Source organism: Macaca thibetana, chromosome 16 (genome assembly GCF_024542745.1).
Source record: "Macaca thibetana thibetana isolate TM-01 chromosome 16, ASM2454274v1, whole genome shotgun sequence".
Lineage (NCBI taxonomy): Eukaryota > Metazoa > Chordata > Mammalia > Primates > Cercopithecidae > Macaca > Macaca thibetana.
The window spans coordinates 1,096,299-1,115,089 of NC_065593.1; the positions used below are offsets into that span (position 1 = coordinate 1,096,299).

An 18,791-nucleotide genomic window follows, 5' to 3' on the forward strand; every position below is an offset into this window, starting at 1 on the left:
AAAGAAAAAGAAAAAAGACCAGGTGCCTCTCATTTAACACAGCCGCGTAAACACAGGGGTTTATCTTCCTTCCCTCCTGAAACCATCCTAAATGACAGTCAAGTGCATTTGCTTCAGAGATAAAGGGCATGGCAGAGGTTTCTACAGCAGGGAGATGGAAGGACTGGAGTGCCTCATTGCTCTGAAGATCTCTCATTGTTGATGCCCACAGGGGAAGGAAATTGTTTTGAGTCACAAAACTCAAGGAAGTCTTCAGAATTGGAGGCACCAAGTATCTCTGACAGCAGGGCCTGGGCAGAAGGCGTGAAGCTCTGAAAGAGCATTGGTTGGAAACTTAAAAAAAAGAGGGCGTGACCCCAGCACATCCCCATTCCAAGGCAGGAGCCAGTCCGTCACCCACCCGGGCATAAGAGTGGGGTCTCCTTGGACACAGCTGAGGGTAGAAACGTGGTCCTTCCTGGCAACAGGGGGACTGTGAGAATCTTCCTCTTGGATGGTCAGTCTCCCCTCTCCTCACTCACCCCAGCCCCTACCTCAGGAGTGCGGCAACCATGTTTTTAAAGACACCTCCCTCCCTACCCTGTAACTGGCAGGACATCAGAAGTCTCTGGAAAACAGACCCAAAGGAAAAGACCCAGAGGCACTGACAGCTGGAGATTCCGGAAAATGTCCAAGTCCCTGCCTGATCCTGCTGGAGCAAAGCTTCTCCATCAATGAGCCCATCTGCTTACCCAGAACTTCCAGGCAGCTGTTGGTGCCTCAGTCTGACTTTTGAATCAATGGCCAAGGGTCCCCTGATATGGGAGCACCGCCTCTAGCAGGAAAGCAAACTCAGACCACACAGAAGACAAACACCCGGAACCAACGAAGACATGCAGGAAACAGAGGCGCATTTTAAAACAGCAGCAGCAACAGTTGAGATCCCCAGACATGTAAGAGAGGATTGTGTATCTGTGAAACAAAACAGTGAACGGTTTGTAAAGAACATTCGTAGAACAAATGAGAATTATTAGAAATTATTTTATAGTCAGAATAAAAACATCAGTAGAAAGGTTGAAAGACGTAATCGAATAAATTGTCCAGAAAATAGGAGACAAAAGATATAAAATTATGGAATCATTTCAGGAGCTCCAAAGGTTGGCTAATGATTTGAAGGACACTGGCTTCCAGATTGAAAGAGTCAATCAAGCATCAGTGCAATACGGTCTCACAAAGTAGGATACATCATCATGCAATTTAGAAGCACGTAACCCCAGCACTTTGGGAGGCTGAGGCGGGAGGCTCACAAAGTCATGAGATTGAGACCATCCTGGCCAACATGGTGAAACCCCGTCTCTACTAAAAATACAAAAAATCAGCTGGGCATAGTGGCAGGTGCCTGTAATCCCAGCTACTCAGGAGGCTGAGGCAAGAGAATCGCTCGAACCCGGGAGGCAGAGGTTGCAGTGAGCTGAGATCGCACCTCTGCACTCCAGCCCGGGTGACAGAGTGAGACTCCGTCCCAAAAAAAGAAGAAAAAAAGAAAAAGTGTTCAGTCTCCCCAGCCAAAAGAAAAACGCAAATCAAACCACGGTGAGACACTACTACACATTACCCACATGACCTCCAGTAAAAAGACTAACACACTACCAGGTATTGATGAGAATGCAGAGAAATCGACCTCTCATAAATTGCTGAAAAGACACGAACTATACAGATACCTCAGTCATCTGTTTGGCACTATCCTGGAATGTATGCATACCCCATAGCCCAGGAATTCCATTCCTAAGTATGTAACCAACAGGAACGAGTACATACGTGTTTCAAGAGACAGCCACAAGAATATAACAGCGCTATTCACCTTAGCCCCAAACTGTACATGACTCAACTGTCCATTAATGATGGAATGGATAAATAAAGTTATAATCATACAATGGCTTACTAAACGGTGAAGAAAATGAACAGATTACAGTACATGCAACAACATGGATACATCTCACTAAATAATGTGTAAAAACAGCTAGATGTCAATATTACGTAGTTTTAAAATTCCATTTGTAATAAAACTCAGATGTAAGGACAAGTAACATAGTATTTAGGGCTGCATAGTTTTGTAAAGATCTGTTACGGAGAAGAATTGCGAGGACAATGGTTATCTTAGGGAGTAGTGAGGGTTGCGATGGGAACACCTGGGAGAGGTCTGGGGGAGCTGGCGCTGCTTCTTTTCTGGGTGGGAGTGGTGACTGCATGACTTTTCACGTTCTAATCGTTCAAGAAACCACCATTTGGCCGGGCGCGGTGGCTCAAGCCTGTAATCCCAGCACTTTGGGAGGCCGAGACGGGCGGATCACGAGGTCAGGAGATCGAGACCATCCTGGCTAACATGGTGAAACCCCGTCTCTACTAAAAAAAAATACAAAAAACTAGCCGGGCGCGGTGGCGGGTGCCTGTAGTCCCAACTACTCGGGAGGCTGAGGCAGGAGAATGGCGTGAACCCGGGAGGCGGAGCTTGCAGTGAGCTGAGATCCGGCCACTGCACTCCAGCCTGGGCGGCAGAGCGAGACTCCGTCTCAAAAAAAAAAAAAAAAAAAAGATAAATTGCCTCTAAACATATGAAGAAGTGCTCATATGATGAACATTTACTGATGAACAAAGCAAAACAAGTTACATTGTTCATTTACTTAATCTTTAAGATTATTTATAGAGTGTGAAAGTTCTGGGAAAATAGTACCTTGCATGCTGTGAGTGGGAGGGCAAACTGAAGGGCAATGTGTCTACCAAGTTTTTCAATGCGCTGGGACAGGTCACATCCACTTCCTTTTCTAGGACTCCATTTTCCTTTTCTAGAACTCAATGTGTGGAAGATCTCAGGACAGGCTCACTCGACTCCATCCTCGCCTCTTTGTAGGGTGACTCTTATTGAATCATAAGAGACCAGGATGTATTTGTCTAAAGGGCGTATTTGCCAAGGTCTTTAAAGCTTGGCTCATCAAGTGGCCTAGTTTCTGTCCAAGAGACCTCCTCTTAGAGGATCTGGAATGTGCAAGGGAGCCTAAGGCCGTCCTTCTGCAGCGTCTCCTGGCAAGCAGGGCTGGAGAGGGATTTGCTATTCTGCGGCAGGGAAGCAGAGGTTCCGGGGCCTGCTTCGTCATCATCTGGGCAATGGGAGGCAGGCACAGAGCCTGCTTTGCTGGTGCGGACCGCACCTGTGGCCGTATGATCCCGAGGCTGATCCTGTATCTTGGCAGCAGTGGTGGTCCTGAGCAAGCACCTACAGAAAGACCTCCTGATTCTGGCAGAACCAGAAGGTCTTTTAATGGGTCAGCGCTGAGATGCTCTGGGACCCCTTCCTGGAGGCTCACTGGAGCCTACTGCCTTCTCCAGCCCTTCCAGTACAAAATGCCCTGGATTAAATTCCTTTCTGCTTAATGACAGTAATCTCTGATATCTGCAAATGAATCCTGACATACCCTTACATAGAAAGAGCCCCTTTAATGGTCAAAAATTTGTACAAGGATCTTCCCTGTATTGTTTTTGTAATAAGTTAAATCCAAAACAACCTAAATGTCTATCAGTAGGATAGTGGCTAAATAAATCACCACGTATTACGTAACCTTCTTTAAACAATGAATCGTTTCTCCAAATATTGAAATCTGAAGATGTCTTGGATGTATTTTTTCATTCATTCAACAAATATTTATTGAGCTTCTACTGTGATGTGACCATGTGCCAGCCACTGTTATACAGACAAGAGCTACAACAGCAAGCACAACAAACAAAAATCTCTGCCCTCACAGAGCTTACGTTCCAACGACAAAGTGAAATGGATGTCAGAATAAACGCACAGTGTAATCAAATTTACAAAACACACACACTCTCTCTCCACACTCACTAATATGTGTAAAGAAAAACATCTAGAGGAATACACAGTAAACCACAAGCAGTGGTTATTTCTGAGGCTCATCTATCTGACTGCAGAGACAGCAGCTGCTCGTGAGGTCCTCACTGGTTGGTATCCCACTCTGGGGGATTCTAACAGTCTTATGGACAGAAATATTCAGTCCAGCTCCACCTGCCAAGAAAAGAGATGGGAACATTTATATGTTGATCTAGTTCAAAATAGCAAATAATACTTCTTGATTTGTTGTTACGTTTTTGGTAACTTAAGAAGTATCCCATGATGTTTAGTGTAACATTTACTCTATTATCCTTCTCTCCTCTGGACTAAAGCTGAATTGCGGAAATGAGAGGGCAGGAGGAGTCAGCTGAGTGGAGGTCGGTCTCAGATGTAGGATAACTGAGTAAAATGAAAATATTTACATAATGACGTGCCTAGGGGAGGAAGGAACAGGAAAGTTCCCGCACAAACTTACTGTTAATTCATTTCCCATCTTCACAGACTCACTCACTGGGCTTTCGGCTTGCATGTCTTCCTTTCTTTCTTTTTGAGATGGAGTCTCACTCTTGTTGCCCAGGCTGGAGTGCAATGGCACAATCTCGGCTCATTGCAACCTCCACCTCTGGGGTTCCAGCCATTCTCCTGTCTCAGCCTCTTGAGTAGCTGGGATTATAATTGTGTACCACCATGCCCACCTAATTTTTTTTTGTATTTTTAATAGAGACAGGGTTTTACCATGTTGACCAGGCTGGTCTTGACCTCCTGACCTCAGATGATTCACCCGCCTCGGCCTCCCAAAGTGCTGGGATTTATAGGCATAAGCCGCCGCACCCAGCCCTTCCATGTCTTTCAATATGCATAGTCTAATCATCTAATTTAGCTGCAAATTATTTTAGCAGAGACAACCAGGTGCATCCTAAGATTAACTTTTACAACAGTCTTCCAATACAATGGCATGCTTGCTGCAGTCCAGGGAAGAAAGATATTGTTACTGTAGAGAGATGCACATTCTGTTTCTTCTATTTGCTATGTTTATGTGTACAGTATATGTATGAAGTATAGCTATGCATCGTTCTCATATAGGAAGATAAGCATGACTAAAGGGGAATTGTGAGACCATCAGACAATTCCAGGAAAAGCTGGGAACACACCTAGATCAGGAGTGACAGATTAGCACAGGTGCTCACGTACAAGACCGGATAGAAAAACGTCTAGCAGGTTGCAAGATGGGGATGGCCGGGGTACCTACGAGAGGGCCAGGTGCACAGATGTGATGCCTCATTTCCTAGGAGATGAAGTCTCCAGCTGACCCTTGTAATTCTCATGAGATGACAAAAAGGCAAATAGCAGTGACCTGAATTTAATGGCTATGAGAGGCAGAAAAGAAAGGTAGCAAGGCAGGAACTGGAGGGAAGGAAGAGGTAGAGAGGAAGAGGCTGCATTTGTGTTATTCACGCGCCAGGCTCTCCATCAGTGTCTCCCCGGAGCCTCAGCCAGGCTCCTGCAGGCAGTGGCTGCACCGGGTAGGACCCGGAAAGCGCCCTTGTGATTTTAACAGCCAGCATGGAGCCAGGGTGGAGTAGAGACAGTAGACATATCAAATGTTGGGCCAAAGTTTGAATTTGGAGCTTTGCTTATAGAAAAACTGTGATCAAATACCTGGGCGTCCCAAGTCAAATGACTTGATAAGTGACTTCACGGTGGTTTCGGACTCCGAGGGCGTTGGAGATGTTCAGTTAACACAGACACCAGGTCACTGGCCAGAAACATTTACCTTGGAGGACTCCGGCTCTTCACCCACAGGTCTGCATGGCAATGAGCAAATCAGATTGAGAAGGTGTAGGACATCCCTATGGAAAAAAAAAAGACAGAAGAAAACACAGCTGATCTGACATGGAGAAGATAAAGCTGGAAGGAAAATTCAAAATTCAACATCCTGTTTTCTCTATCAGCTTTGGCTCTTTAGGAAATAATGTAGATATTGCTCTCAATTTTAAAAAAGTTGTTTTCCTCCAAAATGGTCAGAAATAATATTTTTATCTGTAGAGTGACTTGATAGTAGCTCTAAATAAAATGTACAGCTATGCTGTAAATTGTGGAAAATGCAAATGTTATTGATCATAACTATCTCACTTACTGTCAATGGTGGTTGCAGGGCTTGTCAGCAAGTGCTCCAACCCCCATGTAGCACACGGAGGCTGGAAAGACGAAATCTCAGAGCTCTCCTGCAGCTGGGATTTTGGGTGTGATTTAAGTTCCACCAATCAGAAAGATCTGGGCAAGACCTGGAGTGGGACCTGAGTCAGGGACAGAGAGGCAGGGCACGGGGCATTCACTATGTGGACAGAGACCTGGCAGAGACAAGATCCTTCTGGTGCTGATAATTGCGGTGGCAGGTTTCCCAGTCCCGTCCTGGTGGAGGGAGCAGGTTCCCTGGTGGTCCAGTCGTGTGTGGAGACTTTGGGAGCTGCTCCTGGAAGCTCAGCCTTCCCAACAATTCTGCAAACCATTTAACACCTTTCTGCCTAAGCCAACGAGAGTGTGATCCATTATACATGACAGAATCCTGATTCAGACACTCTTGCCTTCTAAACATAAGAATGGTAAACAGTACTCTAAAATCACACTGCAATTCTGCACGAGGTGAAGCTCCTGCTCTCCCCCAAATACCCTGGTGTGATCTTTGTGAGGTTTCTAAGTTTAAGCACAGACTCATAGAAAGTCTTAAACGATAGATTATCAGCCCAATCCTCAATCCTCTCATGCATGGCTTCCTCATCTAGGGGACTTTGGCATGTCATGTGATCTCCCTGTGAGTCAACACAAGAACTCCCAATCTTCTCATTGCTAAATCACTGCTCTCTTCATTGTATCATATTGCCACAGCTGTTTTGCAACATGACTAATTTATGAGAATAGTTCAAACAGAATGTTTCTGGAAGCGTATTTTAATAAGGTCAGTGGAAGTTTAAAACATTTACTGATGGTTTTGAAGTTAATCTAGCCGCTCATAAGCTTCTGTGATTAACTTTATGTGTACTTAATTCTCTAAGCTTTCTTCTGTTGCTTTGTAAACATGAATAGAATTCATTTAACAGAAACAGAATTTGAAACATTTAAACCACACTGCCTTAACACTGTTGACTTCACAGCCCTTTCTGAGTGAAAAAAAAAAAAAAAATCAGTAAACTGAAAACTCCATTGGAAAAAATTACCAGGAACTTTGGAAATTGTAGGCGGCTGGGTTTTAAACAATGTTTTAAAAGGTTTACTGAGAGGAACTGGTTTTCATATTTTCCCCTTTATGTTACATAATAAAATTCATCTACTTAAACGACAAGGTAAGACATAGAAAAGTCAGACCGGGGTTCATACTTTACGGAATAAAATCAGGTGGTGAAGGCAGAAAGACAATGAAATCAGGTTAGGAGCAGAAATACGTTTCCTCTGTCTGTGCCAGCCACTCTCAGGAAGGTAATGGACAAACAAAATGGGCTACCTCCTTACCAGTCCATTTCAATGACTCAGTACCCAAGACCTCCCAGGAGGATTATTTTAAACAATGCATGTTCATTTCCTTCTTTGATAATTTAATAAGAACAAAACAGAGAAGCCTACATTCTGCTGAGGCATTCCCTTCAGTCATCCACGTTTCTCTGGAATTCAAAATATCAAATAATAAATAGACTAATTTAGACTCTTCATAAGAAAAAAGCAAGGACACAAGAAATCCATTTCCAGTACCCCTGCCTTCTTGCATCCCAAGATGACATTTCAAACACAGTCTCCTTGGCGAGAACAGTAAGAGTCAGTATGATAAAACCCTGTCTTATTTAAGCAGATTAGAGAAATGCCCACTATATACCCACCGTCTTATATAACAGCGATGTGTGTTGTGTGTGTGTGTGCGCGCGTGTGCGTGTGTGTGCGTGCGTGTGTGTGTGCGTGTGTGTGTGAGGGAGTCACAAAACAAAGCCTGAATTGAATAACCAAAGAAAACACTTTTAATAAAGCTACTGGGTTCATTAGTATGTACTTTAATTATAAATAAGCTTGAAATTCCTTGCAGAAGCCTATCTATAGAATTGTTTAGAAACCACTAATAACAGCCCTAGCAATAAATGAAGTATTACATTTCCTCTGTTCCAATGAAGAAAACTCTGTAGTTGGCCGGGCGCGGTGGCTCAAGCCTGTAATCCCAGCACTTTGGGAGACCGAGACGGGCAGATCACGAGGTCAGGAGATCGAGACCATCCTGGCTAACACGGTGAAACCCCGTCTCTACTAAAAATACAAGAAAAGTAGCCGGGCGAGGTGGCGGGCGCCTGTAGTCCCAGCTACTCGGGAGGCTGAGGCAGGAGAATGGCGTGAACCCGGCGGGGCGGAGCTTGCAGTGAGCCGAGATCACGCCACTGCACTCCAGCCTGGGCGACAGAGCAAGACTCCGTCTCAAAAAAAAAAAAAAAAAAAAAAAAAAAAAGAAAACTCTGTAGTCTATAAAGAGTATTAATAGAGAAACAAATCTTTAAAACAAATTTCTAAACAATTAAAAAAAATATTTTGCAAAATCTTTAAGGATATAGCCAGATATATCTTAGCAAATTCATTAAGTGCCGGAAAAACTGCAAGATACCACTACAGGATAAACATTTGTTCAAGGCTAGCTACTGCCCGTAAGGCTGAGGTTAAGTTCTAAACTCAACCTGTAAAGCAACAATCACACATGTGGTCAAATTAGCCTTGAAAATCCCTCCAGTCACTCAGAAATATGTGCTTTTGTAAACATGACTGTTTATAAACACACCATCTCTCTGTAAGTCTCACACATTCACTTTCCCTCCAGCATTTCAGAGTTGGCTGCTGCTTCTTTTTTTTTTTTTTTTTTTTTTTTTGAGACGGAGTCTCGCTCCGTCGCCCAGGCTGGAGTGCAGTGGTGCAAACTCGTCTCACTGCAAGCTCCGCCTCCCGGGTTCACGCCATTCTCTTGCCTCAGCTTCCCGAGTAGCTGGGACTACACGTGCCCGCTACCACACCCGGCTAAATTTTTTGTATTTTTATTAGAGATGGGGTTTCACCGTGTTAGCCAGGATGGTCTCGATCTCCTGACCTTGTGATCCACCCACCTCGGCCTCCCAAAGTGCTGGGATTACAGGCATGAGCCACCGTGCCCGGCCTGGCTCCTTCTTTAGCTATTTCACAGATGAAATAGCTCCTTTGTGTTTAGGGGCCACATTTAAAACAACAAAAATGAAGCATGTGTTCTACCCACCCCCACCATATAAAGTTATAATAGTAATAGATAATTTCACTGAAACAAATAAACATGTGTCTATGACTCCACCGTACATGCCAGGCATGGTACCACATGTCTAAAGTTATCCAATTTAATTTTCCACAAAACTCCCACATATTAGCCTTTATTTTAGATGAAAATTTGACGAGAGTCATGTGGTTCATAAACGGTGAATCTGGGATGCAAATGCAGCTGTATTTGGCCATGCTTTCTCAAATTTTCTGTAGTGCACGAGTGTTCTGTGAGAAGTATTCACGGTTCTAAAAACAATACTGACAGTATTTCTTCTTAAAATTTATTTTAGCCGGGCGCGGTGGCTCAAGCCTGTAATCCCAGCACTTTGAGAGGCCGAGATGGGCGGATCACGAGGTCAGGAGATCGAGACCATCCTGGCTAACACGGTGAAACCCCGTCTCTACTAAGAAATACAAAAAATAGCCGGGCGAGGTGGCAGCGCCTGTAGTCCCAGCTACTTGGGAGGCTGAGGCCGGAGAATGGCGTGAACCCGGGAGGCGGAGCTTGCAGTGAGCTGAGATCCGGCCACTGCACTCCAGCCTGGGCTACAGAGCGAGACTCCGTCTCAAAAAAAAAAAAAAAAAAAAAAAAAAATTTATTTTAAGCATATTGAAGAAAAAACACTCCCGATATTCCAGTGTTATTTTTATATAGTAACCTGCTCTTATGAGGTGGCAACCCATACCTGAGAATGACAGTTGGAGGCCAGACCACCCGAGGCTGTGTCACACACAGCAGGTGATGTGCACCCCACAGGCAGGCAGTGTCTCCAGGGAGCAGAGCAAGGTGCATGGCCCTCCTCACTGAACGCCAGTCTGCCTTCTGTGTCTGCTCATTTAAGCACAAACACATAGATGTCTGTATATGTCTGTAATTGTCTTCCTTTAAAACTTTTATTTAACATCTCTAATTTGTGGCTTTCCTTGTTATGTTAGAAAATAAGAGTCTTCAAATGTCGGTGATTGTCTGCAGCGTTTATTGGTAAGTACAGGCTGGTGCTGCAAAAGTAATGGCAAAAATTCTGCACCAACCTATCCTTCCTCAAGTCACCACTTTATGTTGTTGTTTATTCTGACCCAGGCACAGGTGAGCTCCTGGTCTATGATGATTTTTAAAGTATTCAAAGGTTAACTGTGTTTGGGAAGTGTTGCATGGCACCACTGCTACCTTCACAACAGGCAGATTAACATTTGTGAAGGGGAGGGCCGTGCCAACCACATGCTCATGCCTGCTGGGCTCTTTCCGGAACACCTGGATGAAGCCCAGCCCAGGCCTTTTGGCTTTTGATCTCCCAAGGCTCCTCTGTGCCCGTCTAGTTTTTGGACTATTCACCCAGCCACCTGAAGTGTTTTTTGTTTTGTTTTGTTTTTTACTTTTATGTCCTGCCTCTGTGCCTTTGCTCATTCCATGCCCTTGCCTGGAATGTAATTTTCTCTAAATACTTCTTGTTTTGCACAAATCTTAAGAGAAATCCGTCACTCTATCATGAGACAGAAATGATGAAGTATTCTGTCTCAGGTGTCAAAACATTATCTTCTGAATTTCACTTTCAAATGTCTAGATAAGCATATGTAACAATAAAATCACACAGGATAAGCCAGCAGTTTGACCACCAGCATCTTAATCCACAAATCCCAACAAAAATAATCAAAGACACAGTAAAAATCTTGTAGTCGGGTATCATCTACAGGCTTAGACTTGGAAGAATTTCTACTGAGAGAGTGAGAGACCATGGAAAGAAAATACAGGACTTTCCCCCAATTCCCTTCCAGAGAAAATGGAGATACGGGAATCCCTCCACTAACGTCCCCCACCCTAGAGGCCTAGGGCTGGGGAGGAGCACGGGAAGATCCAGGGCATTCTGGCAAAGGATCGGGAACAAGAAGATTCGACATCACAGGAGGCCAAGGGCTCCAGGCACAAAGGACAGCAGTGACAAGGGGGAGGGCAGGAAGAGCCACAGTGTGCATCTAAAAGGGAGGAGGAGGGGCACGCAAACATAGACTCAGTGAGAGCCGGTTCTGCGTTCGAGGCTCACCAAGCAGAGAAGACACTGGGCACAGGTGAATTTCCCTACTAAGCACTCGCCCTTCTCCAGTCTACCTGAGCTTCTGTTCCTCCCAATATGTAATATAAATGCACCTTCAAGAGCCTTCCATCGCATTTAAGTCATGAGAAGATCTGAAGCATTGTCAGGCAAAAGCAGTGGGTCTCAGCAGAATCCACACACTGACCCTGGGCAAACGTTGGATCTGCTTTAGCAAGAGAAGGTGACAGACAAAAATCATGCCCTGCAAATAGCTCGTAATACAAAGGGAAGGGGATGCAAATAGCTCATAATACAAAGGGAAGGGGAAACTGCACTCAAGAGAGGACAGGCATTTCTAAATTCATGACTGGAAACAAGAGCTTGACACTGACAGCATCTACCTTAAAATTCAATAAAAGCAGCAAGCAGGGCCCAGTGGCTCATGCTGTAATCCCAGCACTTTGGGAGGCTGAGGCAGGCGGATCACCTAAGATCAGGAGTTCAAGACCAGCCTGGCCAACATGGTGAAACCCTATCTCTACAAAAAATTAGCCAGGCATGGTGGTGCACTCCTGTAGTCCCAGCTATTTGGGAGGCTGAGGCAGGAGAATTGCTTGAACCCGGGGGGCGGAGGCTGCCTGAGCCAAGGTCACGCCGCTGCACTGCAACCTGGGCGACAGAGTGAGAGTCTGTCTCAAAAAAAGGAAATAAATAGATACATAAATAGATAAAATAAAAAAACATAAAGGGAGGATGACAATTTAAAATAAAGAAGATAAATTAAAAATAATATAAGCGATCTAATAACCTGTGAAACATATTTCAAAGCAGAACTCAAAAGAAAAAGAAATAAGGGCATATCTAGGGCAGGTCTCTGAATGTAGATGAAATAAACCAAGTCAAGGTAGGATTTCAATTCAGTGGGCAAAGAATGGTTGTGGTAATAAATAGTGCTGGCACGATCGGCTGTCTGCCTGAGACAGAAAGACCCACACCTCACATCAGATTAAATAAAGAGAGGCGGATCAAACATCTCCATGTATGTACATAAAATAGATGAACACATTTAATAGCATATTTGCATAAGACTGGGGAGGGTAAATCTTTAAAAAACCAGAAACCAGGAAGACACTGGCAGTTTACATAACAATATAAAATTGTGTGGCCGGGCGCGGTGGCTCACGCCTGTAATCCCAGCACTTTGGGAGGCCGAGACGGGCGGATCACGAGGTCAGGAGATCGAGACCATCCTGGCTAGCACGGTGAAACCCCATCTCTACTAAAAAATACAAAAAACTAGCCGGGCGAGGTGGCGGGCGCCTGTAGTCCCAGCTACTCGGGAGGCTGAGGCAGGAGAATGGCATAAACCTGGGAGGCGGAGCTTGCAGTGAGCTGAGATCCGGCCACTGCACTCCAGCCTGGGCGACAGAGCGAGACTCCGTCTCAAAAAAAAAAAAAAACAAAACAAAACCAATATAAAATTGTCTATGACAAAGATGCTGAGGCCAAAAGGCCCATAATACACTGAGGAGAGAAACACAGCCTTGGCTGGGCACGGTGGCTCACAATTGTAATCCTAGTGATTTGGGAGACGAGGCGAGAGGATCACTTGAGCTCAGGAGCTGAAGACCAGACTGGGCCACAGAGTGACGCCCCGTCTCTACACAAATTAGAAGAATTAGCCACACGTGATTGTGCATGCCTGTAGTCCCAATTACTTGGGAGGCTGAGCTGGGAGGACTGCTTGAGGCTGAGAGGTTGAGGCTGCAGCAAACCGTGATCGCAACATTGCACTCCAGCCTGGACTACATACAAGAACCTGGCCAGTGTCTCAGAATACATGTAAGAAACACGGCATCTCATACAAGATTTACCCTCCCCAGTCTTATGCAAATATGCTATTAAATGTGTTCATCTATTTTATGTACATACATGGAGATGTTTGATCCGCCTCTCTTTATTTAATCTGATGTGAGGTGTGGGTCTCTCTCCCAGGCAGACAGCCGATCGTGTCAACACTATTTATTACCATTCTTTGCCCACTGAATTGAAATCCTACCTTGACATGGTTTATTTCATCTACATTCGGAGACCTGCCCTAGATATGCCCCTATTTCTTTTTGAGTTCTGCTTTAAAATATGTTTCATAGGTTATTAGATCGCTGGGTGACAGGGTGAGACCCTGTTTCAGAAAAAAAACAAAAACCTTCCTCCAAATAACAAAATAACTCACATCCCTAATAAAATGCTGACTTATAAAATGATGAGAAAAAATCAAAAGAACCCACATCCCTTAATAAAATACTGACTTGTAAACTGATAAGAGAAAAACAATCAGCTCAGTGAAAAAATAGGCAAAAGTGCTAAACTACCAATTCTGGAAGAGAAAATTCCAGTGTTAAGGCTGGTACTGGAGTTTCTGACTCTCCCACCAGGGAAAGGTCAGCCGACTAGTCCAGAGAACGGCAGAGCTTAAGGAATCTTGAAAACTACCTACTCTTCCCATTTATTTTAACAGAGGCAGGAGGCAGGGCTGGGAGTGAGATACTGCTGGTTGACTACGAAGATAAGACCGCTACCACCTTCCTTCCCCACGTACCTTAACATCAGTTATTCTGACTCTGAAATAAAATATGTGTGAAAGTGTCACAGGACTGAAGATCATTGATGAGTCAGACACATTCCACCTGTGTAGTTACGGAGTTCCTGTAGTAAATGCTGACTTGCATTCCGGCTTGGGCACTTCACCTCCTGCCCATCGGCCTGGCTGCAATCAACCCCGTGAGTGCCCATGGACGCAAACAGAGCTTAAGAACCAGGCAATCCCGTGTTAGGATCCAGGTGCTTTTGGGGTGATCTTACCTTCTTCTCAGTCGTCCTTGACCTCGTCAGAGAATGCTCTGCAAGTTCTTTGACTGTGGCTGAACCAGGAATGACTTTTGAGTTCTCATTAGATGACTGTCAAAGTCAAATTGGGTTTCAATCAAGAACTCACTCGGCCAAGATGGAAACACTGAATGGCTTCTGGAGCTCGGAGGGTGTGAGTTGGTTTCAAGTCTTGCTCTTGGGGTAGGTTCTGGAAGTGGCTGAGCCATCAGCGAGTAACTCCCCAGTAGTCAACTCTTCAGAGGCGGCAGCTTGCCAGAGAAGTGCAAAATCAGACAAGAAACCAGCATTGCCGGCACTGTCTGACTTCCTGCCAAATGCAACGACAGGCAAAAATGTTCTGAAGCCTGATTTCAGTACCATGACATGTTCTCACTGGTGTTAGTTCTAAAATTTTGAAATGTTTTGTGGTGAGGGATTAAACTGCTAGATTGAGAAGATAGGTTTGTGAATCACTGTAATATCAAAAAAGAAACATTCTGTGTTAAAAAGAAAAAGTGACATTAAGATTGAAGATGCAGGATGCAGCATAGGGAGTCCTAAACTGCCAGGACGCATGCAGAGATTTCCTAGAATATCAGGGTTCACGTTGCATAGTCTGGCCTGTGTCTCAGAATATATGTAAGAAACACTGCATCTCATGCAAGAATCTATTCGGGGCCACCATAGAAACTCAGGACTTGTCTTTTACCATTTATCATTAAAATAATGTCCATGTGGGCTGGGTGTGGTGGCTCATGCCTGTAATCTCAGCACTTTGGGAGGCCGAGGCAGGCAGATCACGAGGTCAAGAGATAGAGACCATCCTGGCTAACACCGTGAAACTACGTCTCTACTAAAAAATACAAAAAACTAGCCAGGCGTGGTGGCAGGTGCCTGTAGTCCCAGTTACTCGGGAGGCTGAGGCAGGAGAATGGCGTGAACCCGGGAGGTGGAGCTTGCAGTGAGCCGAGATCGTGTCATTGCACTCCAGCCTGGGCAACAAGAGTGAAACCCCGTATTAAAAAAAAAAGGAAAAAATCGCCATTCTGACTGGCATGAAGTGGCATGTCATTGTGATTTTGATTTGCATTTCTCTGTCGAGCTTTCTTTCATATGTTTGTTGGCCACATGGATGTCTTATTTTAAGAAGTGTCTGTTCATGAACTTTGTCCACTTTTTAATGTTTTTTTTTTTTCTTGTAAATTTGCTTAAGTTCCTCATGGATTATGGATATTAGACCTTTGTCAAACAGATTGCAAAAGTTTTCTTCCATTCTGTAGGTTGTCTGTTCGCTCTGATGACAGTTTCTTTTGCTGTGCAGAAGCTCTTTAATTAGATCCCATTTGTCAATTTTTGCTTTTGTTGCAATTTCTTTTGGTGATTTCACCATACAATCTTTGCCCATGTCTATGTTCTGAACGGTATTGCCTAGATTTTCTTCTAGGGTTTTTATAGCTTTGAATTTTACATTTAAGCCTTCACTCCATCTTAATTTTTGTATAAGGTGTAAGAAGGGGCCCAGTTTCAATTTTCTACATACGGCTAGCCAGTTCTCCCAGTACCACTTACTGTACAGGGAATCCTTTCCCCTTTGCTTGTTTTTCTCAGGTTTATCTAAGATCAGATAGTTGTAGATGTGCAGACTTCTCAGTTCTCTATTCTGATCCATTGGTCTATGTGCCTGTTTATGTATGAGTATCATGCTTTGGTTACTGTAGGCTTGTAGTATAGTTTGTCCTCTACAATCCTGTGCTTAATATGCCCTGGTAGCTTGTTTTTAGCTTTGTTTTTGCAGTGTATCCATACTGATACACATCCTGCTAGGTAGTTACTTTAGTTGCTGCATAGTATTCCACTGTCTGCAAAAGAAACTATCACCAGAGCTAACAGACAACGTACAGAACGGGAGGAAATATGTGCAAACTATGCATCCAATACAGGTGAAATATCCAGAAATCCACAAGGAACTTAAATAAATTCATTACCAAAAACAAAACCGTGCCATTAAAAAGTGGCCAAAGGATGTGAAAAGACACTTTTCAAAAGAGGACGTACACCTGGCCAACAGGCATATGAAAAAATGCTGAACATCACTAAACATTAGAGAAATGCAAATAAATCAAAACCACCAGGAGATACCATTTCACACCAGTCAGAAAGGCTATTACTAAAAAGTCAAAAAATAATAAGATGCTTGCGAGGTTGTAGAGAAAAGCAAACACTTGCACACTGCTGGTGGAATATAGATGAGTTTAGCCACTGTGGAAAGCAGGTTGGCGACTTCTGAAAGAACTTAAAACTACCACTGGACCCAGGAATTACATTATTGGGTATATACAAAAGGAATACGAAACATTCTACCATAAAGACATATGCATTCATATGTTCATCACGGCACTATTCACGGTGGGAAAGACATGGAATTGACCGAAAGGTCCATCAAAGGTAGATTGAAAAAAAGAAAATGTGATATATATACACCATGGAACATTATGTATGCAGCCACGTAAAAGAAAGAGATCATGTCCTTTGAAGAAACTTGGATGGAGCTGTAAGGCCATTATTCTTAGCAAACTAACACAGAAACAGAAAACCAAATACCACATAGTCTCACTTCCAAGTGGGAGCTAAACCTCAAGTACACATGGACGCAATCAAGGCAACAACAGTCACCAGGGCCTACTTGAGGGTGGAGAGTTGGAGGAGGGTGAAGATCAAAAAGTTACCTAGCGGGTACCATGCTTATTTACCTGGGTGATGAAATTATCTGCACACCAAATCCCCATGCCATGCAATTTATCGATGTCACGAACTTGCACATGTACCCTTGAACCTAAAAGAAAAGTTAAACAAATAAAAGAAAAAAGAAAACGCTGTAATAAATATCATTGTCTTTTCTTTAGTCCATTAATTAACGTTACTAAATAGCTGTGTATTTACCAGGTAACCTAGGCTTGATGCCTAATAGATTTCTTTCTAGATTGGGGTGGAGGGTGTCTTTGCATGAGAAAATATTTTCCAGTTACATTTCATGTGCAAAACCTGACTGTAAGCTCTAAGGGGACAGGGACCTTGTCTGCTTTATTCACCACTGCATTCCCCTTGTCTACACAGCGTCAGACATACGGGAGGCACTTAATGAATATTTGATGAATGAATGAATGAACACTGGGAAGGCAGCACTGCAGGGTCATTCATTGGGAAGTTGTGATAAAGAATAAGGAAGGGAGGGGAGACCTGGAGACAGAGCAAGGCGGCCAAATAGAATCCTCCAGTGATTCTATTCCTCCCTGAAGTAACACCAAATGGAACAACTACCCACATAAAAAAGCATTTTCATAAGAACCAAAAATCGGGTGAACGTTCACAGCGCCTGGTTTTGACATCGTATCAAGGAAAGAGGCACTGGAGAAAGGGGGAAAGACAGTCTCAAATCTCCTACACCACCTCTCCCTCATCCCCTGGTTAGCAGCCACGTGGTGCAGAGACAGAACCTGTGGCATCCAGGGCAGGGAGAGCTCAGTGATTGTGGGACTTTACCTTGAAACTCAGTGCTGCTCTGTCACAGTGGAGAGCAACACAAGGCAGAATTCGGCCAGCACCCACGGAGGCAGCATTTAGACCAGCCCTAGCCAGAGGGGACCCCCCCCTCCCGGTGATCAAAACCCGAGTTCCGGTAACCCCACCATCACCACTGCAGGCTAGAGTGCTTTGGGGTCCTAGAGAAATGTGAAAGCCCGTCCAGGTCACAAGGACTGCCACTGCCGGGCGAGGGCTGGTGCTGCACTGGGCTCAGAGCCAGTGAACTTGGGATGCAGGTGACCCAGTGCAACACCAGGTGTAGCCAAGCGAGTGTTAGCATCACACCTCCTCCTGGAGCTGAAGGCAGCCCAGCTCACAGCTCCAGGAGAGGGAAGAGTAAGAAGCACTTTGCCTTGCAACTTGGATACCAGCTCAGCCACAGGAAAACAAAGCACCAAGTAGATTCCTGAAGCGGCCATTCCAGGGCCTAGCTCTCAGATGACATTTCAAGACACACCCTGGACCAGCAGGGAGCCCACTTCCCCGAAGGGAGGAAGGACCCAGTCCTGGAAGGGTTCATTACCGGCTGATGAAAGAGCCCTTGCTTGGGTCTTGAATGAACATCTGTGGTAGCCATGAGTCCTAGCCACCGGCCTCTAGCAAGATTCAGTATCGCGCTGGCTTCACGTCTGACCCAGGACGGTCCCGGTGGTGGGAGCTACAGGGGTGCTTGCGTCCTCCCTCCTCCAACTCCAGGCAGCTCAGCATGAAGAGAGAGACAAGAGGAGTCAACACAAACCACCAATATCAGGGATCAACACACACACTCTTTACAGAGCCTGTAGACCTTCATAAGAACTAAAAAGATCTGAGGAAATACGTAGGTCTAAAAATACAACAGAGAACACAATGCACCACATTTTACAAAGCAACGTACCCAAACTAACCCAAACATAGCATGAAATAGAAAAACTCCTATGTCTATTAAACAAATTGAACAAATTCTTGGAAAAAACCCAACAAACAAAAATGTTTCACAAGTAAAACTCCCAGCTCATTTATGGACTACTCCATACATTTAAGGAGCAAAAACACCAACATTTCCCAGACTGCTGGGAAATAAGAGTATTTTTAAAGTTTTGTGTGGAGCCAGTATTAGCTTGAGGACACAACTGGACCAGGACACA

The 18,791-nt window shown here is 44.4% G+C and overlaps 1 long non-coding RNA gene across 2 annotated transcripts; it reads right to left on the reverse strand.

Moving 5' to 3' along the window:
* Positions 1–2,005: 2,005 nt before the first annotated feature.
* LOC126939071 (uncharacterized) lies at positions 2,006–18,570 on the reverse strand. 2 transcript variants are annotated; one of them, XR_007720293.1, is made up of 6 exons: positions 18,188–18,570; positions 16,833–16,915; positions 14,077–14,555; positions 6,015–6,174; positions 5,537–5,727; positions 2,006–4,051 (listed from the first exon to the last, which is right to left on the reverse strand). It is a non-coding gene; the product is annotated as an uncharacterized LOC126939071 (long non-coding RNA). The 2 variants fall into 2 exon arrangements; XR_007720292.1 differs by having other exon boundaries at positions 14,077–14,410; positions 18,188–18,567.
* Positions 18,571–18,791: the final 221 nt, after the last annotated feature.